This window comes from Panthera onca, chromosome B1 (genome assembly GCF_046562875.1).
Source record: "Panthera onca isolate mPanOnc1 chromosome B1, mPanOnc1 haplotype 2, whole genome shotgun sequence".
NCBI lineage: Eukaryota > Metazoa > Chordata > Mammalia > Carnivora > Felidae > Panthera > Panthera onca.
Genome location: NC_138342.1, coordinates 138,490,059 through 138,514,427, shown reverse-complemented (window position 1 = coordinate 138,514,427; position 24,369 = coordinate 138,490,059). Strand labels below are relative to the sequence as shown.

Here is a 24,369-nt window from a genome sequence, read left to right as displayed (position 1 = left end):
TTTTCTTCCCCAAGGTAGAAACCAAAGTCTTATTTAATTAGCCTTCTTTGCAGTTAAGGAGTATATATGTAAATAAAGCTCTAACAAAAAGACTGCTAAAGGCTTCATTTCATAAGCAAGAACAGGGAATTACAGGTACTTTACAGAATTCACTCTCCCATCCATTCTTCCTTATAAGTGCTGTGGCAGCAGATTCTACTTGCCAGGACATTAGTGATAAAAGTTCTGGAGTTGGTCAGTGTTTAGGCGTAATTGGGTTTTCATTGGACAGTGTCAACATGTGGCTTATGCGTTTTTCCATAAGGATGGCTTCTCATTCCATAAGGATGACACTCAGTTCTGGATATTCTATGACCTTCCTACTATCTTCATTAAATGTCTTTCTTGCTTAAAAGTCACTAGAATGGGTTCTATTGTTTGCCTCTAAGAATGTTGTTTAATTAAATTTTCGGGTGTACTGTGTTAAGAAACATCTATAAATTACATATTCTTTTTTTTTTAAGTTAAATTATTTTGAGAGAGAGAGAGCCGAGGAGGGGCAGATTGAGAGAGAGACAGAAAGAATATTCCAAGCAGGTTCTGCACTGTCAGAGCAGAGCCTGATGAGGGGCTAGAACTCACGAACTGAGGAGATCATGACCTGAGCCAAAATCAAGAGTCGGGCGTTTAACAGACTGAGCTACCCAGGTGCCCCTATAATTATATCTTCTTGAAATGTATATTTCATCATTGGATATAGATTTTGGATGTGTTGAAAGACCAAAATGACCTCAGTATAGTAAAATACATTCATTGTTTATAAGCAAAGAGAACTTCAAACCTTTCAGATATGAGTCAGTTTTATACCTACTTTGTATATATTTATTTTCACAAAAGTGGGTTTAGTTACCATTAAATTATGTAAGGTTAAAATTATAACTACTGACTCAGTGATAGTTTTCAAAATTCTTTCTCATTATTTAATATATATTAGGTAGGATTTAATATATACTTACCTAGGCAATACATACATACTTTCTGATTGCAAAAGATTAAAATAATATAGACATATTTTTAAAGCATAACTACCCCTTGTTTTATTTCCACTTACTCTCATTTTTAAGTGCAGAAGAAATCCCGTGAGATTGCTTTTAATCTCCCTTCTATGAGCTGCAAATATAATTTTATTTTTTTAGTAGGCTAGATTCATATTAATCCTCATTATGTCACTACTTTATTATCTTATTAGTCCTAAAGACAACTACATGAAGCAGGGAATCTTATCCCTATTTACCTATGTGGGGATTTATGCTAGAGAGTTGTTCACCCAAGGTTGTTGAGCTGATAAATGGTACAGCTGGAATGTTTATATGGCCTGATAGACTCTAGTTCTTGAGCTTAACCACTGCATGGAAGTGAGATGGTCTGTCATTTTATGCTACCCTTTGAAAAATGTACCCCAAATAATTCTGGCCCCTATACATTACTAATAGATTTTATATCCTCGGTTATTATGTGTGAGACAGATTGATATTGTTAATGTTAGAAGACTTTCATTTTGCTTGTCTTCTGTCTTCTGTTTTGTATCAAATAAATAAAAGAACATCACTGAACTACTGGAGGCAGTGACAGTGGTTTGCAACACAGGCTGGGGATTCACACTGTCTGAATTCCAATTAATATTCAATCTCTTGGGAATGATGTGCTCTCATTATTCAACCCACCTATGCCCAGCTTCCTTATCTGTAAATTGAAGATAACAGTAGAATGAACTCATTTTTGCACAAGAGCTAATGGCATAAAGCATTTTAAAACTGGTAACACTGTATGAATCATACTGTAAATGTTCAGTTAAAGTAGGTTCTTGGCTTTCTTTTCTCTCTTCTCCTCCTCCTCCCAACCTCCTCCTCTTTCTTTCCTTCCTCCTGATATATATTTCAACAGCACAGAAACACTCAACCTGCCTAAAACCACAGGAATTCAATGCTAGGACACATACAGCAATAAGAGAGTTTGAAAACTCACAGGAAATGCCCCCACCAAATTTGGTCCAATTATAGTCACTAAAACTGGAAGTTGTTTTTTTGTTTTGTTTTGTTTTGTTTTTGTTTTGTTTTTCTATTCAGTGCAGCTTAGGAATCAGGCTGATGAAACTTCCTTTAGCAATCTTGTATTAATCCCTGCTCTAAAGATATGCCATTAAATTCACTCAGCGGGTGCCTGGGTGGCTTAATTGGTTAAGTGTCTGACTTCAGCTCAGGTCATGATCTCAGGGTCCCTTGAGTTCAAATCCTACCTGGGGCTCTGTGCTGAAAGCTGGGAGCCTGAAGCCTGCTTCAGATTCTGTGTCCCCCTTTCTCTCTGCCCCTCCCCCACTCATGCTCTGTCTCTCTCTCTCTCTCTCTCTCTCTCAAAAATAAATAAAAACATTAAAAAGTTTTTAAAAATGCACTCAGCTACTATATATTTATATATTTTTCTTAGTATCTGTGCCCTCAGTCCTCAACCTAAATTTCTGCAATAGATCATTGGTTTATTTACATCATTTTGTTTTGGGTAGTACTTGGCACACAAACTACACTTCTGGCATTATTGTGATTGAACTTGAGTCCTAATGCTGGTCTGCTGAGCCATGACCAGGGATGCAGATGGGGAGCTATGAGGTACAGAGTATGACTCTCCCGTTCACCTTTCTTCTCTCCAGCTGATTCTTAGATTCCAGCCCTAGTTTTGCCACTTATGTAATGACAGCGAATAGACTGAACCAATTTAAGGTACAGTCTCTTCATCTACACAAGCAGATATTGTCATAAAATTCAGTGACACATATCAACTTGCACATAAAATATGAGCTATTTATTTTATCACTATCAGTAGCGTGATTCAACATGGCATTGTTGATCATGCTTAATAACAAATGTAAAGCCCCATGAAAATATTATTTCAAAATAGCCTGATATAATTTATATCATTATAACATTCAACAACTTTAAAAGTAGACTTACTAGACAAAATACTGAACTCACAGACACATTTGAATTTCAGATATACAATACATATTTTTTTCACTATAGGCATATACAAAATGTACAATGGGATATACTTTTACAAGAATCATTTTTTGCCTGTCTGAAATTCAACTTTAATTAGGTGCTGCATATTATTTGCTATGTCAGGCACTCTATTTACATAAAGTCAGATTGGCTTGAATACTGCATGAAAACCATTTTCTTACAAATGATACTGTGGCTTATATCACTGAGATTAAAAGTTTGAACTGTCAAAAGTTCATATGAATTTAATACATTGACTTTGTGGAGTCTGTACTGTTTTCCCATCTTAACATGCATTCTGTGATTTTTGTTTCTTTTTCATCTATCTAACCTGTTAGTAATTGTGTCTGGCACTGAGAAGAGGTGAGGAAAAATAGTGGATTAAATGCGCAGGAGTTTGTTCTTTCAAGAAATATATTGTCCATAGCTGGCATGATTGCTCCATGAAGCATCTGGATCTCAATCTTCTATCTTCTTTTTCTGACATTCCAAGAGCATGGCTCTTATCTTCAAGGTCATCTCAGGGGTCAAGAAGGCTGTTGGAACTCCAGTCACCAATCTATATTCCATCATTCTGTAATCCAGGTCCACAAGAGTACAAAGCAGGTAAAACATGAAGGAACTTATTCCTGGAAGTCCCACAACTGTTTATGGGTCACCGATGTGCAATAACTGGCATAACTATACTAGGGAGACTGGTAAATACCATCGTTTAGCTAGGCATACTGCTCAGCCTTCTGTTACAAAGGAGGAACAGGAGAGCAATCTCTACTTCTCTACCCGAGGCCATCTAAGAGGATGTAAGATGTTCTACTTTTTTCTTTACACTTTTGTTTCGTTTTGTTTTTCTGCATTAATTAAATGTGATTATCCATCTGAATTCCAATCTGAGCATCTCTGCACACCAATTTTGTTCCGTTGGTAGTTTCATCAGTCATCAATTTACTTCCTTGATTTTTTTTATTTTGCTTTTATAGGCCTCTGTGGAAATATTCCACTACGTTTGGGGCACCTGGGTGGCTCAGTTGGTTAAGTGTCTGGCTTCAGTTCAGGTCATGATCTCGCGGTTCATGAGTTCGAGCCCTGCATTGGGCTCTGTGCTGACAGCTCAGGGCCTAGAGACTGCTTCATATTCTGTGTCTCCCTCTCTCTCTGCCCTTCTCCTGCTCACGCTCTGTCTCTGTCTTTCAAAAATAAATAAACATTAAAAAAATAAAAAATATATATATTCCACTAAGTTTTATTTATATATTTTGCATGTAGTCTGATGATTTTTTTTCTGATAATTCTTAAGATATCTCTGTCTATCCCTGCAGCTTATTTGAAGTGATTCTCACCATGTACATTAACTTCCACTTAAAGCAAAGCATTCTCGGGGTGCCTAGGTGGCTCAGTCAGTGAAGCATCTGACTTCAGCTCAGGTCATGATCTCACAGTCCCTGAGTTCGAGCCCCGTGTTGGGGCTCCTGTTGAAGAGCCTGGAGCCTGCTTCAGATTCTGTGTCTCCCACTCTCTGACCCTCCCCCATTCATGCTCTGTCTCTCTCCATCCCAAAAATAAATAAACATTAAAAAAAAAATTTAAAACAAAGCATTCTCTTGAAAAAAGATAAGTCACTCACAGACAATTGAAATAATCACTTTAATTCAAATCAGAATCCAAATGCAGGTGTGGGCAGTTTGCATTTGATGATTTGTTTTGCTTTTTTGTTTTGTTTTGTTTTGTTTTGTTTTTTGTCTCTAAATATTACATTTCCTAGTACATAGTTGGCAAACTAGTACTGGGAGATAACGTATCCAAGCATAATAATGAAATTTGATCCAAATTAAAAACTTTAATAAAATAAAATTTTATTTTATTATTAATTTTATTTTAATATGTTTGAAGTTTTAAAGCCATTAAATGCTTACTATAGAATACTATACCTTATTATGATATCTTATTTCAGAATATATGGTGAACTTCAAATTTAGAAGTAAAATCCCTAAGGAATACTTAGTTCCCAGAGACTGAAAGTGATTTTAGTAGCAGAGAATTCTGACTTTGTTTCTCAGGTTTAATACTTAAAGCAGTGTGAAGATATAACTTTTTCCCTTAAATCTATGAATTTTAAAGTTCTCATATATAAAGACAGACATTTTTACCCCTTATGTTATTCTTTGGTAACATAACCAAAATTATAGATCTCTGATAAAAACAATTTAATTAGCAAGATTTAATTTTAACTTTTTAGAAACCTACAGTGTTGCCTTTCAATATAGAACATATTAGAGTATAATGTCAAAACTAGTTATTAAAAAGAACGGCATTGACTTTTTTCTTCTCTAGACTATAAACAATCCATTTCTTGTTCCATCTTAACTAAAAATGTAGACATTTAACGTTTGGTATATAATACGTATTTCACCATGTAATTTTCATCACTAATTTATTTTTAATATAAGCCTGAGGCCACTGTGGCTCTTAAAATCCAAGGGGAATTAGAGAATATTTATGATTCAAAATATTCCAAGCCAAATAAAGCAGGGAGCATTGGCAAAGCTGAAGATGTTGGATTTCTTCCACAAACATCAAATACGCAACATGCATTCATTTTCCACCAATAATTGTTAAATTGGTGAAATTGCACGTAATCATAAACATTGCCTAAGAGTGTTCTGCTTTAAAATGAGTATTGTTCCTAACTTGCTTTGTTCTGCTGATACAACGGAACACTGCATATTACAATTCACCTCTTAGAAAAGTATTAAAATCAGTAATTTAAAAATATTTTTAAATGTCATTGGCCATATTCTTTTTGAACTTATTCTTACAAATAGCAACATATAAAAACAAAAGGATTCATGTGTGGATACGTGAATGAAATAGTCACATACTAGTTTGTTGAGTACCTGGTAATGTATTTTTTTTTAATTTTTAAAAATTTAGGTCCAGTTTTCAAAGTTATGACAGATCATGTTATTTAAATAGGTTTATGAGAAATATTAATTTGGAAGCATGACTTTACTATGACATTCTTTTTTTTTTTCAATATGAACTTTGGCTGAATATCTATATAGATACTTAAATTGATGAACTTTTTTTTTCATTTTTCCCCCTCATTATGTGTCTAAACCCATGGCTTTAATTACTATGTTTAAGTTGACACATTCTAAGTTATACTTCTATTTAAAATTTCTCGCTCTCTTTTTTTTTTCATTCGAATGTGTGAAATCCAAACCAATATCTTTATTTCAAAAGCTGTGACATTTCCAGTGTTTCCCACTCCGTGCAAATGTAGCCAGAAAACCAAGTCATGTTAGAGTTCTCTCTCAATTTTCCCCTCAAATCCAATCTATCACCAAACCTTGTGAATTTATCTTTTTTATTTACCTTACATCTCTTCTGTCATCTCATTTCCACCATGGCTGTCTTAGTTTAAGGTCCTATCAGTTCTCACCTTCAAACTTGACCCTTTCCTACTGAGACCAACCCCACCCCCCCGCCCCAGTTGAAACATGCACTTTATATCACAGGCAGACAGATTCTCATAAAATGTATAGCTCTTTAAAACCTTTAATGGTGTCTTCTAGTTTTCATGAAAAAAAAAAAAAGATTCAAATTATTTAGCTTACTCTGGAAAGCCTGTTTATTAATTCTTCCTACTATTCATACAATTCCATTCTTTCCTAAAGCCCCTCCAGAACACTAGCTGCTTTCTATTAGGTTGTGTTATTATTACCATTCTCAAACACATTCTTGTCTCTCTGGAAAACCATCCCTTGTCATTTTCATCTAATGTATTCTTTACAAATAGACAAATGCTTCTTATGCCTAAATTTGACTTTTTTAAAAGTTCTTTTTCCAGTAACTACCATACTTGTTGCATCATGATAAAACTGTTAATATTCTTGCCTTTTTTCTCCAGACTAGAAACACTGAGTTCAAGGACCTTGGCATATTTAACTTTGTGTTATAATGTAATAGTTAGCACTATACTGACACATAGGAGATAATCAAATTTAAATGTACAAATAACAAATGACATAGTGATATTTCTGATATTCACAATTATGAATTTATTTGTACACTTTTTATATTCAAATCTTGCTAGAGATTTTATTTACTTACTCTAGCTACTTGCAGGATTATCAATCAACTGATGTTTATTTACAATCAATCATTTAAGCCTAGCATAGCTCAACAATTTCTGGATTCCATTTCTTTAATAACATTTCTAATTAAGCATATTGATTTTTTACTACAGTTTCAATTTAATCTTTTATCATATGCAATAAGGGGGACAAGAAAAAGATGAGGGGCAACACATATTTGGTCATTGCTTAATCTGTATGTATTCAACACGTATTGATTTAACTGCTTCACTTTTCTAGGTACTCAGTTAAATTCTGAGAACATACCTAAAAGAGACAGCATTCCAGGCTTCAAAATCTCACAGATTGAAGGAATCAAAGAAAGAACACAACTGCATTATATTTGATAATGCAGTATGAAAGTTTCCTAAATACAGATCTTCCTCAACTTACCATGGGACTACACCCCAATAAACCCGTTTTAAGTTGAAAATATCTTAAGTGGAAGATGTATTTAATACACCTAACCTACTGAACACCATAGCTTAGCCCAGCCTCCTTTATAGGTTCCCAGAATGCTCATATTTGTCTTCAGTTAGGCAAACTCACCTAACATAAAGCCTATTTGATAATGAAGTGTTGAACCTCCCATGTAATTTACTCAATATGGCACTGAAAGTGAAAAACAAAATGATTGTATGGGTACGGGCAATTTTGTTTACCCCGGTGTAAGAGTTGTTTACCCTGGTGATTGCGTGGTTGGCTGCAAGCTGTGGCTCACAGCTGTTGCTCAGCGTCACTAGAAGTGTTAGTACTATACCCGGCTGGCCCAGGAAAATATCAACATTAAGATCAAAGTACCGGGTCTACTGAATGTGTATTAGTTCCACACTTGGCAAAGTTGAAAAATCATAAGTTGGAGACCATCTGTATATGTACATTTGTATATTAATGTGCAAATATATAAGGAATAGAAAAGGGAAGTCAAATTTAAGTTACAGAGTCTCAGAAGACTTCTAAGAATACACTAGTCTTGCAATTTAGAGGAGAGCTAGATGAAGGAGTGGCAGATAGGTATACTGGGAAAGAGTATATATCAGGCTTGAGATAGCATAGTATATTTAATGTATTGCAAGTCCCTTGTGTATAAACAAGCAAGGACAATAGATTAATAAAGGGCTTCAGTATATTAATATATTGATAAAAGGTTTGAATATATTACAGAAAATTAGGTTTTTGCACTTGATTATCGAGGTATACATTTACATTTACAACATATAACACAATAATAACATTGGATGGATACTTAATATTTACCAAGCATTGATATTTATCATTCTAAAACAGTATACTAACTTATTTATTTCACAACACAAGAGAAACCAACATTATCTATACCTGTACACAATATGATGTTTAAGTTGTTTTAAGTTTATTTTTTACTTATTTTGAGAGAGAGAGACAGAGAGTTGGGGAGGGGCAGAGAGAGGGAGAGATAGAATCCTAAGCAGGCTCCATGCTTCCAGAGCAGAGCCCGACCCAGGGCTTAAACTCCTGAACTGTGACACCATGACCTGTGCTGAGACCAAAAGTCCACCACTTAACCAACTGGGCCACCCACACCCCCCTCAAGTTGATTTTTTAAATGCTTATTTATTTTGAGAGAGAGTGAGAAGAGGGGAGGGATAGAGAGAGAGAGAGGCAGAGAATCCCAAGCAGGCTCTGCTCTGTTAGCCCAGAGCCCGATGCAGGGCTCAAAACCAGGAACCGTGAGATCATGACCTGAGCCAAAATCAAGAATCAGACGCTTAACAGACTGAGATACCCAGGCACCTCTAAGTTGATATTTAAGTGCATCGTTTTGATAATAATCTTGGTTCTCTTAATAGTTTATCTTTGTCCAGTCACCTTGGTCCATGTTTGCAGATAGAACTATAATTTAAACAAATAATACATCTATAAAATTTTAAACAGCTTTTTAGTTTCATAGCAAAGGAGAACGGCAAGCACAATTTAAAGAATATATAACCTATGCCAACTGATCTTACAGACCTCCTAAAATATATACCATTCATTTCACAGTAGACTTTCCATTGCCCTCTAATTATAGTTAACTTCTTCCTAACCTTTTAAATAATGACCAGATTTAGGAGCTACATCTACTACACAATTTATTTTAAAAGAACCGAAGAGAAATTCTATGGTATAATTGCTTCACAGCCACCAACAATCATAGGGTTCAAAATCAAAATCTTCTTATCTAATTAAAGGCATAATAGGTGCAGACTTTTTAATACAGAAAGACAACCAATCACTTTAACAGTAATTGTTGATTCTTATTTTCTTAATCTTTCTCCTTTTGTACAAGAAGCAAAATTTATGGTTTAATATAAAATAAAGAAATAGGGGGCGCCTTGGTGACTCAGTCAGTTAAGCATCAGACTTGGGCTCAGGTCATGATCGCATGGTTTGTGAGTTCCAGTCCTGCATTGGGCTCTGTGCTGACAGCTCAGAGCCTGGAGGCTGCTTCAGGTTCTGTGTCTCCCTCTCTCTCTCTGCCCCTCCCCCACTCACACTCTGTCTCTGTCTCTCTCTCAAAAATAAATAAACATTAAAAACATTTTAAAAATAAAATAAAAAAATAAAATAAAGAAATAGTATCATAGATATCTCTGTCTTGAAACAGTTTTCATAGAAGCTACCAATAGTATACTTGTGAGTACTCAGTGTTTTAGATAGAGAAATTTAAGAAGGCTATGAGAAATGATTAACCAAAAAGAAAAGAAGTTGTAAAATCCAATGTTGTTGTTCCTTAAAGGATTTGCTATTTCTGTTCAATTAGCAGGGTTTTGTCAGAGGTTGGGGATTTTTTATATATTTTCTTCCTAACAGTATACACTATTAAAATAAGGCAAGGACATAAAAACACTACTAATAAAGAACATCATTTCTTAAATTTTTTTTGCTCACTCAAGGAAGTTGATGGAGAGGTGTGTGAAATCAGTTATATTAGTGAAGCATGTTAATTGGCAATTACTTGCAAATTACTGTTTTTCCTCCTGAAAATGAATTATATTTATGACAGAGAACTCTAACAAACTCTTAAATTTATATAATCAATGTTCAAACATATTTATACTGACATTGTGATTCACAAAACCTTCTTTCAATGGAGGAAAATGCATTGTTATTTTACAACTTTTGTCTAAAATAATTAACTAGCTGTTGTCCCAAAGGCAGATATCAAATCCTCCCTTATTTTATTCATTTCTATTCCACTATGGCATATTTAAGTCTAATGACTTAGGCTCAATGAGCTTCTTTGACAACTTATCAATGAATTTTTACAAAGCCAAAAAATATGTATGATTAATAATAGGGGCCATATTATATCATCTATTATTCTAGATAAGAGGTACTTAATTTATGGCAAAAGTTGGCTTCAGAAATAAAGACAATCTTCAGTGTATGAGGTGAACAAGGACAATTTAACTTTTAGAGAGAGAGAAACTGAAATAAACATGATCACAATGATATGTTGTGACATTGGTTCGTATTCTGGGTTAAGGTAAACAACTAGAGGGCCATTTTTTGCCTGATGCTTTAGAGTCAATTGCTGGAAACAACGTAGCAGTGATGTTACAAAGCTATTTAACAATACCATATTTTTCAATGCCATACTGAAGTATGGGCTAACATTCTCACCTGAAGATTATTTAATTCTCTAGGGATGTACATTTGCCCATTAACTACTTATTGGGACAAAGACTCTGAATACGCGTGTTGTTAAGTTGTATATATGTTGTCCAAAAGAGACGCAATTGATTTTTGTTCTATAGAAAAAAATAACTCCAAAATAATTGTTTATTAATCACTTTTGTGTTTAACTTAACAAACTTACCTCAGCATGACTTTCGCAAATTATACAAATCTCTGCTCCTCAAATGGACTTTAAACTAGCTCTACTGTCCTGTTGGTTTCCTCATTAATGAGATAAATAAAACTTTGTCTCCTGCTAATTTCATATTTTTACTAGAATTGTGTTTTAACTCTTATTTTTTTAATGTTTATTCATCTTTGAGAGAGAGAGAGAGAGAGAGAGAGAGAGGGGAAGGGACAGAGAGGGTGACACAGAATCTGAAGCAGCCTCCAGACTCAGAGCTGTTAGCACAGAGACCAACGTAGGGCTTGAACTCATGAACCATGAGCTTATGACCTGAACTGAAGGAGATAATAAATGACCTGAACTGAAGTCAGATGCTTAACCAACTGAGCCACCCAGACACCCCTGTTTTAACACTTTTAAAGCTACACTAACAGTGTTTTAAGCTGCCTGCATCTACAGTTCTTACACACTCCAGCAGGATATTTTGGTAAAATGTGATTTTTACTTCCAGCAATTTAACTGAATAAAAAGAGGGAGCTATTATTTACACAATTTAGTGATAACATTCGGTGTTAGAATCAGTTTTTGTTTTTGTTTTTTGTTTTTTGTTTTTTTTTTTTTTGGCGGGGTAGGTGGAAAGAACTTAATTGCTTCTACTGTATTGAGACATTCAGAGACTTTTAACATAATCTGTGGCTCAAGAGAGATATGCATCCGTGAAACACTGAAGTGTTTGCTGTGAAAGTGCCTTGGTAATTGAAGGTTGGCAAGGAGTGAAATCTCTCTAAGTCACAACCTTTTTATTTGTAAAGAAAATAAAAGACATTCCAGCAACTTGCCTTATAGATTTGTGAAAAAATTATATTAAATGAAACATACATCTTTAAAGTAACACAAGATAAATAGTAAAATTTAATAAGATTTAGTTCTCCTTCCCTCACAAGAATATTTACTCCATTCCTTTTGTCCTGACTTAAATTCCCTTGTTCATTTACTAATAAGATTTTATCCTATTATATCTGAATATTTTAATAATCAAAGAAGTGAAAAATCAATTTTTAAGTAAATTAGTGAAGCATATCTAACACCAATGAATACTTCATAAGAAAATATAATATTCACCTTCTAACTGAAAAACACAAAAATAATTATCCAGAAAATGTTCTATTTCAGACTCTTAATATTACATAGAATATGTTTTCCTTGACACAAATTCCTAGAGTAGAATATAAAAATTACTATCTAGTGAGGAATATCAAAAGAATACAATTACATTAACAGAAAGATATATTTGGTCATGTAATTTACTTTGAAAAAAAAAATCTTATTAGCCTTAAATGATACTAATTTTGAAGACTTTGAAACAGTGCACACCTATCTCTAATTATACCATGGCAACCATGTTTCTTTGAATCTATTTTCCTCTAAAAATAAAATGTTACTTCTGTGCAGTGGAATGGCGATCAGTTGAAGAGTGTTGTTTTCATTGAAGTTGGAGTTGACCTTGTCACATGTAAAAATAAATCTTATATGAGTCAAATAAAACTTCAATATATTTCTAAATTGGAGGTAACTTTAAATGAGAGAAGTTAGGATACAATAAATCAAGAATAAATCAAGACTTAAAGGAAATGCCTAAGAAAGACCCCACTTACATAATATGCTGAAATCTCATACAGCTTGCTTTAATTACCAAGTTTATTCAGGCAGCAATTTAAATTTGAAACTATACTTCTTAATATATACCTAATTTTTTATTATTAAAGTTGTCTAGTCAAAACATCGTGGCAATTATGTATGCCTAAGAAGGCTATATGGCATTTTGAATAATAATTGTGTTGTTAAATGAATAAAATATCACAGTACCAAGGACCAAATTAGTGTTGTGGGTCACATGCATTATTGATAGAAGAAAGGAATATGAATTAGTGGACTAAAAAATTGATGGGGAAATTCAGACTTTGGTTTTGAAGAATTAGAAGGAACAGAAAATTCTTTTTTTAATGTTTATTTATTTTTGAGAGAAAGACGTAGAGCATGAGCGGGGGAGAGGTGGAGAGAGAGGAAGACACAGAATCGGAAGCAGGCTCCAGGCTCTGAGCTGTCAGCACAGAGCCCGATGTGGGGCCCGAACTCACAAACTGTGAGATTGAAGGAACAGAAAATTCTAAGAAATATGCATAAATGTTAATTATAAGGACATTTCATGGAGGCAGAAATGGACAAATAATATTCAGAAGACATGAATCAACCAACTCCACTGCCATACTTGCTCTTACTATGTAAGACAACAGTAGGGAATGGAATTTTCTTGCCTTTAAATTGATACTGAAAAACGTCTGGGTGCATCTGATAATTATTAACTTGGCCTGTGAAAAATTCATTTGCTCAAGTATTGCTTATTTGTTTCTAATTGAACAAATATGTTACAAAAATGTTGGGGATAGGCAGGATGACATTTTGTGTCAGATTCCTGTTAAGATAACAGGTATAGATAGCAAGTGAGGTTCTGTCTCTTTCATACGTGCACATGAAGCACTGTCCTGGGGAAAAGCAGGAACAAAATAGGACTCAAAAACTTGGGTCCTGGTGACTATTGCACAGTACTATTAGTACCACATAGTACCCAGTACTATTGGTAAAAAGTGAGTTAGTTTCTTGTTGGAATTAGAATATGTTTTACATAAATATGTTGACTTTGAAGTCATCTAATGACATCCTGTTGAAAATATGTGTAGTTTGAAGATGCAAGATCTAATGTTCATATTTATAAAAACTTAACCAAAGTGTAACATGATTCATATGCTCAATCGCTGTTATTTACTGTTTTGGAGATCCTTCAAGTTTCCAGTTATAGTTATGGTTTTGAGATTGCTGTTATTGAATGTCTGTTTTATCTTAAGAAATCTACTTATGTCATCTCTTATGATAGAAAGGCATCAGCATCTCAGTTTTACAGCTAAGAAGAGCTCAAAGAAGGTAGACAACTTCAAGGGCCAAGTTGAGCTGGAGATTGCTGAGTGGCCAGGTGTCACAGTAGCTCATTGACACTACACGCCAAAATGAAACCTTTTAGTCACTTAGTGCAAAATTATAAGCAACAGGCTAAATAGAGGAAGGCCAAATCTCCCACTGTTTCATTTTCCTCTGTCAAATGGCACCAGACAAGGGTCAGATGCATCAGCACAGATATGGTGGATTGCTAGCCAAAATGGAAGTAATTATATCACTCCCAAGAGAAACTGAACAAAAGGATCCTGTAGTTTTATGGACCTGGGTGGAGGAGGAGAAGGAAAGGTAAGGGCTAGGAGTGGCAAAGTACTAAATACTTTGTCAAGATTCAGACTACTAATGGACAAGGAGAAAAAAGTGTCATGTCCCTCCCCCATCCTTTTCCCCATAAAGAAATCTCAGCAGAGGTGTCTGTCACAGGTGTCTCTTACATTGGTTCCTGATGGGGGTAGAGAATGGAGGCGCTTAGGCTGGTAATACAGATAAGAGCATGGCTGGCTGGCCAAGAGGTCCTGAGTTCCTGACTGTAACTTTCTCCAGAAACATCCGTGCATTGGCTGTGCTCCGAGTCTGGTGTAGGAAAGGCAGCTCTCCCTTACAATATCTGCCAAGCAAAACTTTTGTAACTGCCTGTGGTCAGGCCTGAAAGATCACACATAGATTTTTTGAACAGAAGCCTGACTCCTCAATAATTTTGGCATAAACCGATTCAACCCAAACTTGTACCCATATAGCTTGAAAAAAAAAATCCCATTTTATTCTATTCAAGATCGCTGTCCTCATTAAAAACATTTTTAGTAAGTTGACTTTATTGATTTTCCTATAATCTCTTGGAACTTTACCATTCCTTACTAATAAAATATATGTTTGGAAATGTTTGCTGCAACTTAGCATAGAAAACAGAGTTGGAAGTAGAGATATATGTGGTAGTCCCATAGGCCACATAAAAAATGATGAAGGAAAAAAAAATGATGGAGGAAGAATTCCTTGTGTGAAATTTATGTTAGACAGCCATTGGGTTCTGCTGCCTGGATGTACCCTAAACATCACTAATCTCCATATATAACACAAACCTAGATTTTATTAATGATTTATTGATTTAATGTCTTTCTGCTTTGTCTAACACATATCTATATACACGTTGCCTTAGCTCCCTCACTAAATTCCAAGGTCTTTGCTCACTGGTAATGCTTAATTCTGGCAGTGCTTAATTCATATTTTGTAACCATATAATAACCAAAATAATATCTTCACAGGAAGTTCTCAATAAATACTATTGAGTGGAGTATGCTAAGCAGTCAATAAAATATAGAGTTTTATTGGTCCTTGAGATCAGTGACTTTTTTTTGGTACATCCAGGTAGCAGAATAACATGGCTGTCCATTAGTAGTCTGAATCTTGACATCAGAAATGAGTAAGTGACAAATTATAATCGAGGGCTTGAGATTGGCACAGCCAACCTGATAGGAAGTTCAAAGGAATAAATTACTAATTAGAAATGAAAGTTTCAGATTGAGATGCATTATAAAATTAAAACTTAAATTTCATTGGGATTTAATGTTACTCTTAATGGATGAAAGTGATTTTAAATGTCCTTTTTGGCATCTCTTTGCACATTAAAAGTAATATGGCCGTCATTCATCTTTGGTTAATCTGAGGAAGTAAAATGATTATACTTTGAAATTATGTTTTATGTAGTAATTTTTCTTTAGGCATAATTTTAAAAATGGAGCTGCCATCCGTGTGTTTCCTTTAAGCAGTTTTTATCATGGTGGTCATACTTCTGATTAGAGTGTAACATTTCTACCTTAAGAAATCCTTTAGACTCATCAGGGCTCATTGATATTTTAAATACAATTTATTGTTGTTTTGTTACCACTTACCAAAACTAAAATATTCTCCATAATTTAAAACATAGAGATTATAGATTTTCAAATCCAATCAGTTCAATAAAAACATATTGGAGGAATTAACATTTTTTGAGTGCCTTTAACATGACAGACACAGTGCTGTGTTATATTAAATTGGCTCCTTCAATCATGATATTCAAATTCAATAAAGAAAGGTGCATTCCCACCCCCACCCCCCCGCCATTTAAGTATGAGAAATGGAAGCTAAGAAGACTGATTTAACCAAAATCATACAAAGGGAGCTAGAAGTAAAGTCAGAATTAAAAGCCGTATTTGGTGCTTGCTTGGCAGTACATAATATCAAATTGGAATGATATAGAGAAAATTAGCATGGCCTTGGTGCAAGGATGACATGCAAAACATGAAGCATTTCATTAAAAAAAAAAAGCCAGATTTGTTGGCTTCAAAGTCATACCATTTTGTCTGTACAGGAATGTTTCTATCCATGTCTATCTAATTGTTCCTTGTGTATTATATTTGAATTAAAAATGAGTTAGGGACACCTGGGGTTCAGTTGGTTAAGCATCTCAGCTCAGGTCATGATCTCATGGTTTGGATTGGTGAGTTCCAGTCCCGCACTGGGCTCTGTGCTAACAGCTCAGAGCCTGGAACCTGCTTCAGATTCTGTGTTTCCCTCTCTCTCTCTGCCCCTATCCTGCTGGTGCTCTGTCTCTGTCTCTCAAAAATAAATAAACATTAAAAAAATTAGTTATTTGCCTGGGTGGTACAGTTGGTTGAGCAACCAACTCTTGATTTCTGCTCAGGTCATTGTCCTAGAACTGTGGGATCAAGCCCTGTGTGGGACTCTGCACTGAACCTGGAGCATGCTTGGGATTCGCTCTCTCTTCCTGTCTGCCCCTCTCTCCCCTGCTCATGCTCTCTCTCTCCAAAAAACAAACAAACAAACAAAAAACAAAAAACAGTTATTTTGGCATATGATGCCATCATAAAACTATTTACGACTATTCCAAGTCTATACCTGTATAATAGTATCAGTATAAATTCAGAATTTTTATAATAATAATTTCCATTTCAGATATGAAATTACATGTTTTATTACATATAGAATAGAAATGGTATTATTTTAATATTCCAGAAAAATACTTCGATATTACCCCAAGTTATCATGTGGAAAATTATCTGGTTATACATGATTTATGCCTTACGTTACTATAGTAACAGATCTGAACATGGTGAATTATCAAAAATTAATTCAATATAATTAACAACTAATTGGTCAATATTGGCACAAAGGTACCTGATAAAAGCACACTTCCTAAAATTATTGTGAAATACTGCTATTAAAAACTGGTAAATATGGAAAAATGGTCAACTTATTAAGACTTCAATTTGCATATGATTAAAAAGAACTTTTTGAAGGCTGTCATTCCCATATAATGGATATTTTATTCTGCTGTCCCATTAATGAAAAATAGTGCATGCTATTGACAAAGTAGAGTTAGAATGACAAACTGATGTTTCCTAACACGGCTCCAACTGTAGCGGCTGTGATGCTGGCCAAAGTGGCCCCACGCGGCTTACGTGTTATTCACCACAACATGGGCTTCTCTGTCTTGTCCAATCTAGACTGCATCAGACTTCTGTATAGGATTGGAATTCAATTTTGTACACAACAGATATGTACAAACTCAATCTACAGAACAGAAACTGATACAGATTATATATACATATGTGTGTGTGTATATATATATGTAAACACTTTAAGGTAATGAGCCTACAAAAAGTAATTAACTTACTTTGAAGAATGAAAGTTTTTAATGTGCTGTGGTTAAAAAACAATAGACATCTTAACTATAGAGAACAAACTGATGGTTATCAGAGGGAGGTGGGCAGGGGGATGGGTGATGTAGCAGATGGGAGTAAGGGGGGCACTTGTCTTGATGAGCACCAGGTGTTGTGTGGAAGTGTTGAATCACTATATTTTACACCTGAAACTAGTATTACACTGTTTGTTAACTAGCTGGAATTTAAATAAAAATGTGGGGAAAAAATAAAAATAAAATATTTCTAAAAAAAGAAGCAAAGAAAAAAAGGGATAAACAACACTAACAAAACAATAGATACAATACAATATATACAATATTGCTATAAATCTGTAGCTCTACTCACATTGTTAAACAGCTTTTAATAAGTATCTACATATGAGAATGAAAAAATACATTATAAAATCATCAAATTTTTTTTTTTAAATTTTCTTAACGTTTATTTATTTTTGAGACAGAGAGAGACAGAGCATGAACGGGGGAGGGTCAGAGAGAGGGAGACACAGAATCTGAAACAGTCTCCAGGCTCCGAGCTGTCAGCACAGAGCCCGACGCGGGGCTCGAACTCACAGACCGTGAGATCATGACCTGAGCCGAAGTCGGACGCCCAACCGACTGAGCCACCCAGGCGCCCCTAAAATCATCAAATTTGAAGTGTACATAATTTTTCATGCTTTCTAGTTATACTTTCCTTCTTTCTTTTTGTAGCCAATTTCTGTAGCTTTATTAGCAGATAGGAAATTACTCTCTCTATATAAATTGTTTACCTTATTTTATTTTTTTAAATTTACATCCAATTTAGTTATCATATAGTGCAGCAATGATTTCAGTAGATTCCTTAGTACCCCTTACCCATTTAGCCCATCCCCCCTCCCACAACCCTCCAGTAAGCCTCAGTTTCTTCTCCATATTCATGAGTCTCTTCTGTTTTGTCTCCCTCCCTGTTTTTATATTATTTTTGTTTCCCCTCCCTTATGTTCATCTGTTTTGTCTCTTAAAGTCCTCATATGAGCAAAGTCATATGATATTTGTCTTTCTCTGATTGGCTAATTTCACTTAGCATAATACCCTCCAGTTCATTCCATGTAGTTAAAAATGGCAAGATTTCATTTTTTGATTGCTGAGTAATACTCCATTGTGTGTGTGTGTGTGTGCGTGTGTGTGTGTGTGTGTGTGTGTGTGTACATATATATATACCACATCTTCTTTATCCATTCATCCATTGATGGACATTTGGGCTCTTTCCATACTTTGGCTATTGTTGATAGTACTGCTATAAACATGGGGGTGCATGTGTCCCTTTGAAACAGCACACCTGTATTCCTTGGATAAATGCCTAGTAGTGCAATTGTTGGGTCATAGGGTAGTTCTATTTTTAGTGTTTTGAGGAACCTCCATACTGTTTTCCAGAGTGGTTGCACCAGCTTACATTCCCACCAACAATGCAAAAGAGATCCTCTTTCTCTGAATCCTTGAAAACATCTGTTGTTGCCTGAGTTGTTAATGTTAGCCATTCTGACAGGTGTAAGGTGGCATCTCATTGTGGTTTTGATTTGTATTTCCCTCATGATGAGTGATGTTGAGCATTTTTTTCATGTGTTGGTTGGCCATCTGGATATCTTCTTTGGAGAAGTGTCTATTCATGTCTTTTGCCCATTTCTTCACTGGATTATTTGTTTTATTGGGTGTTGAGTTTGATAAGTTCTTTATAGATTTTGGATACTAACCCTTTATCTGATATGTCATCTGCAAATATCCTCTCCAATTCTGTTGGTTGCCTCTTAGTTTTGCTGATAGTTTTCCTTCACTGTGCAGAAGCTTTTTATTTTGATGAGGTCCCAGTAGTTACTTTTTGTTTTTGTTTCCCTTGCCTCCAGAGACATATTGAGTAAGAAGTTGCTGTGGCCAAGATCAAAGAGGTTTTTGCCTCCTTTCTCCTCGAGGATTTTGATGGCTTCCTGTTCTTACATTTAGGTCTTTCATCCATTTTGAGTTTATTTTTGTGTGTGGTGTAAGAAAGTGATCCAGGTTCATTCTTCTGCATGTCACTTTCCAGTTTTCCCAGCACCATTTGCTGAAAAGACTGTCTTTATTCCATTGGATGTTCTCTCCTGCTTTGTCAAAGAATAGTTGGCCATATGTTTGTGGGTCCATTTCTGGGATCTCTATTCTGTTCCATTGATCTTAGTGTCTGTTCTTCTGCCAGTACCATACTGTCTTGATGATTACAGCTTTGTAGTATAGCTTGAAGTCTGGGATTGTGATACCTCCTGCTTTGGCTTTCTTTTTCAAGATTGCTTTGACTATTCCAGGTCTTTTCTGGTTCCATACAAATTTTAGAATTATTTTTTCTAGCTCTGTGAAGAATGCTGGTGTTATTTTGATAGGGATTGCATTGAATATGTATATTACTTTGGGTAGTATCAACATTTTAACAAGATTTGTTCTTCCTATCCAGGAGCATGGAATCTTTTTCCTGTTTTGGTGACCTTTTTCAATTTCTTTCATAAGCTTTCTATAGTTTTCAGCGTATAGATTTTTCACCTCTTTGGTTAGATTTGTTCCTAGGTATTTTATGGTTTTTGTGCAACTGTAAGTGTGATAATTCCTTGATTTCTTTTTCTGTCACTTCATTATTGGTGTATAAGAATGCAGCTGATTTCTGTGCATTGATTTATATCCTGCAACTTTGCTGAATTCATGAATCAATTCTAGCAGTTTTTTGGTGGAATCTTTAGGGTTTTCCATATAGAGTATCATGTCATCTTCGAAGAGTGAAAGTTTGACCTCCTCTTGGCCAATTTGGATGCCTTTTATTTCTTTGTGTTGTCTGATTGCAGAGGTTAAGACTTCCAATACTGTGTTAAATAACAGTGGCAAGAGTGGACATCCCTGTCTTGTTCCTGACTTTAGGGGAAAAGTTCTCAGTTTTTCACCATTGAGGATGATATTAGCGTTGGGTCGTTCATACGTGGCTTTTATGATCTCGATGTATGCTCCTTCTAGCTCTACTTTCTTGAGGGTTTTTATCAAGAAAGGATGCTCTATTTTGTCAAATGCTTTCTCTGCATCTACTGAGAGGATCATATGGTTCTTGTCTTTTCATTTATTGATGTGATGAATCATATTAATTGTTTTTCGGATATTGAACCAGCCCTGCATCCCAGGTATAAATCCCACTTGGTCGTGGTGAATAATTTTTTTAATGTATTGTTGGAGCCAATTGGCTAATATCTTGTTGAGGTTTTTGCATCCATGTTCATCAGGGAAATTGGTCCATAGTTCTCCTTCTTAGTGGAGTGTCTGTCTGGTTTTGGAGTCAAGGTAATGCTGACTTCATAGAAAGAGTTTGGAAGTTTTCCTTCCATTTCTATTTTTTGGAACAGCTTCAAGAGAATAGGTGTTCACGCTTCCTTAAATGTTTGGTAGAAATCCCCTGGAAAGCCATCTGGCCCCAGACTCTTGTTTTTTGGCAGATTTTTTATTACTAATTTGATTTCCTTACTGGTTATGGGTCTGTTCAAATTTTCTATATCTTTCTATTTCAGTTTTGGTATTGTATATGTTTCTAGGAATTTGTCCATTTCTTCAAGATTGCAAATTTTATTGGCATATAATTGCTCATAATATTCTCTTATTATTGTTTTTTTTTTCTGCTGTGTTGGTTGTGATCTCTCCTCTTTCATTCTGGATTTTATTTATTTGGGTCCTTTTCTTCTTTTTGATCAAACTGGCTAGTGGTTTATCACTTTTGTTAATTCTTTCAAAGAACCAACTTCTGGTTTCATTGATCTGTTGTACTGTTTTGTTTTTTGTGTTTTTTTTTGGTTTTGATAGCATTAGTTTCTGCTATAATCTTTATTATTTCCTGTCTTCTGCTGGTTTTGGGTTTTATTTGCTGTTCTTTTTCCAACTCCTTAAGACATAAGGTTAGATTGTGTATCTGAGATCTTTCTTCCTTCTTTAGGAAGGCCTGGATTGCTATATACTTTCCTCTTGACCGCCTTTGCTGTGTCCCAGAGGTTTGGGGTTGTGGTGTTATCATTTTCATTGACTTCCATATACTTTTTAATTTCCTCGTTAACTGCTTGGTTAGCCCACTCATTCTTTTATAGGATGTTCTTCAGTCTCCAAGTATTTGTTACCTTTCCAAATTTTGTCTTGTGGTTGATTTCGAGTTTCATAGCATTGTGGTCTGAAACTATGCATGGTATGATCTCGATCTTTTTGTACTTACTTAGGGCTGATTTATGTCCCAGTATATGGTCTATTCTGGAGAACGTTCCATGTGCACTGGAGAAGAATGTATATTCTGCTACTTTAGGATGAAATGTTCTGAATATAACTGTTAAGTCCATCTGGTCCAGTATGTCATTCAAAGCCATTGTTTGCTTGTTGATACTTTGATTAGATAATCTGTCCATTGCTGTGAGGGGGTGTTGAAGTCTCCTACTATTATGGTATTACTATCGATGAGTTTCTTTAGTTTGTGATTAATTGATTAATATATTTGGGTGCTCTCACATTTGGTGCATAAATGTTGACAATTGTTAGGTCGTCTTGGTGGATAGACTCCTTGATTATGATATAATGCCCTCCTTCATCTCTTGTTACAGTCTTTATTTTAAAGTCTAGATTGTCTGATATAAGTATGGCTACTCCGGCTTTCTTTTGTTGACCATTAGCATGACAGATGGTTCTCCATCCCCTTATTTTCAATCTGAAGGTGTCTTTAGGTCTAAAGTGGGTCTCTTGTAAACAGCATATAGATGGATCTTGTGTTCTTATCCATTCTGTTGCTGTATGTCTTTGGATTGGAGCATTGAGTCCACTGACATTTAGAGTGAGTACTGAAATATATGAATTTATTGCCATTATGATGCTTGTAGAGTTGGGAGTTTCTGGTGGTGTTCTTTGGTCCTTTCTAGTCGTTGCTGCTTTTGGTATTTATTTAGTTATTTCTCTCTCTATATATATTTTTCATCTTTTCTCCCCTCAGAGAGTCCCCCTTAAAATTTCTTGCAGGTCTGGTTTAGGGGAAAAAAGGAAATCATTTGAGAATTTGAAAAAATGAATACACTGAAGTATTCTAAAATGAGATGATGGGAGTAAAATAGAATTTTAAAAAATTTACACAAAAGTAAAGAATATAGTAGAAAAAACTTAAAGAAAAATATTTTTAATAAAAATTCAAAATAAAGATGAATTTTTTCTCTTTCTGTATTCAAGAAAAGGAAAGTATTGTAAAAGACAAAAAAAAAAAAGAAAGACAATTGAATAGATGGACCTGCTCACAGATTGAAATATAACTGAAATTACTTCATTTTCCTGTAGAAGTCAGACTATGAAGCGCTTTATAGTCCATAAACTAAGTAGGCGGTGAGACTTGTGTTCTTGAAGAGCAAGGTTGGCCCTGTTGGGAGGGGCTCAGTTTAACGGATCCGCTCTCCACTAGGTGGCGCTGCTAGCCTACTGGAGTGGATTGTTGTGGCGCTCGTAGGTGTGTATGTGCATGTGCGGGAGTGGTGAAAATGGCGTCACCCAGCTACCCAGTCTTTAGTATGTGAACTCTGTTCTCCATGATCAGCAATAGGGCACCCGTTCTCTGTCTTCAGCTTTTGTCCACTCCCCGCTTTTTCTTCACTGTCCGTGACCAAGCCCCAGGCACTACCTCTCTCCCAAGTTTTGTCTCAGATGTGCCTGTATTCCCTGGCCCCTTACTTCTGAAGAAATGCAGCTTTGACCTGTTCCACCCCTCTGTGGAAGGGTCTCACCAAGCAATGGCCGAATGCCAGCTGCACCCAGGAATGATTGCTGGACCCTGCTGCTGCTGGTGTCTCAAGACTGTGGCCAGGTGCCAGTCTGCCCCAGAAAAAGTTTGCAAGTAGTGTAGCAGCAGCTTTTCAGGGATTATGAAAAATCACAACACACATCTGGCACCAGGCTTCACCCTTAACGACCTTGTTCCAGCACCAGCAAATGTGGCCACCTCCTGGGGTCTGCTGGGACCAGGTAGCTTCAACAGTCTCTACCAAATGTCCTTCCAACAGTGGAACTGCTTCTTCCTGTGTGGCCTGAGAACCTCCTGGACCCCACTCTGTTCCTGGAGATTCGCCCTTCCCACCAGAGCACCACAAGGTATCGAGCTGTGGAGTTAAAGACTCTGCACTCCACTTGTTTACGGTCTTAATGGAATTTAAACCCTCTCCTTTCTCCTTTCTCCTGTTTTAGTTTAGTCCCTGCAGCTGTTTCCAATTTTCCACTTTCTCTCCAGCTGCTTTTGGGGAGGCGTGCTTTTCCTGTATTCTCACCCCCTCCCCCAGTCTCCATCCTCTCCGCCTGCAAAAGCAGTTCCCTGCCCGCCGCCTGCTTCTCTCTCCCCATGTTCACCTCTCCGTGCCATGTACCTGCTGAAATCAGTGGTTAAGATTGTGCAGATTGTTTTGTTAATCCTCCAATCAGTTTTCTAGGTGTGTAGGATGGTTTAGTGTTGGTCTGGCTGTATTTCATGGGGGTGAGACACACAAAAAACTTCCATGCTGTTCTGCCATCCTGGCTCTTCTCCTCTATTCTTTAAATATTTATATCAGAAGATATCTTGATTTTCAATCTTTAAAACAAATTTTAAATATGTGGAAATATACATGAAGAGAAAAATTAAGATAAAATAAA

The 24,369-nt window shown here is 35.6% G+C and overlaps 1 protein-coding gene and 1 pseudogene across 2 annotated transcripts in view; both read left to right on the top strand.

The window, feature by feature from the left end:
* FSTL5 (follistatin like 5) overlaps nt 1-24,369 on the top strand; it is a 768,631-nt gene that overhangs the window by 524,248 nt on the left and 220,014 nt on the right. The gene's annotated exons all lie outside the window — the stretch shown is intronic.
* LOC132693441 (U6 spliceosomal RNA) lies at nt 16,190-16,289 on the top strand (annotated as a pseudogene).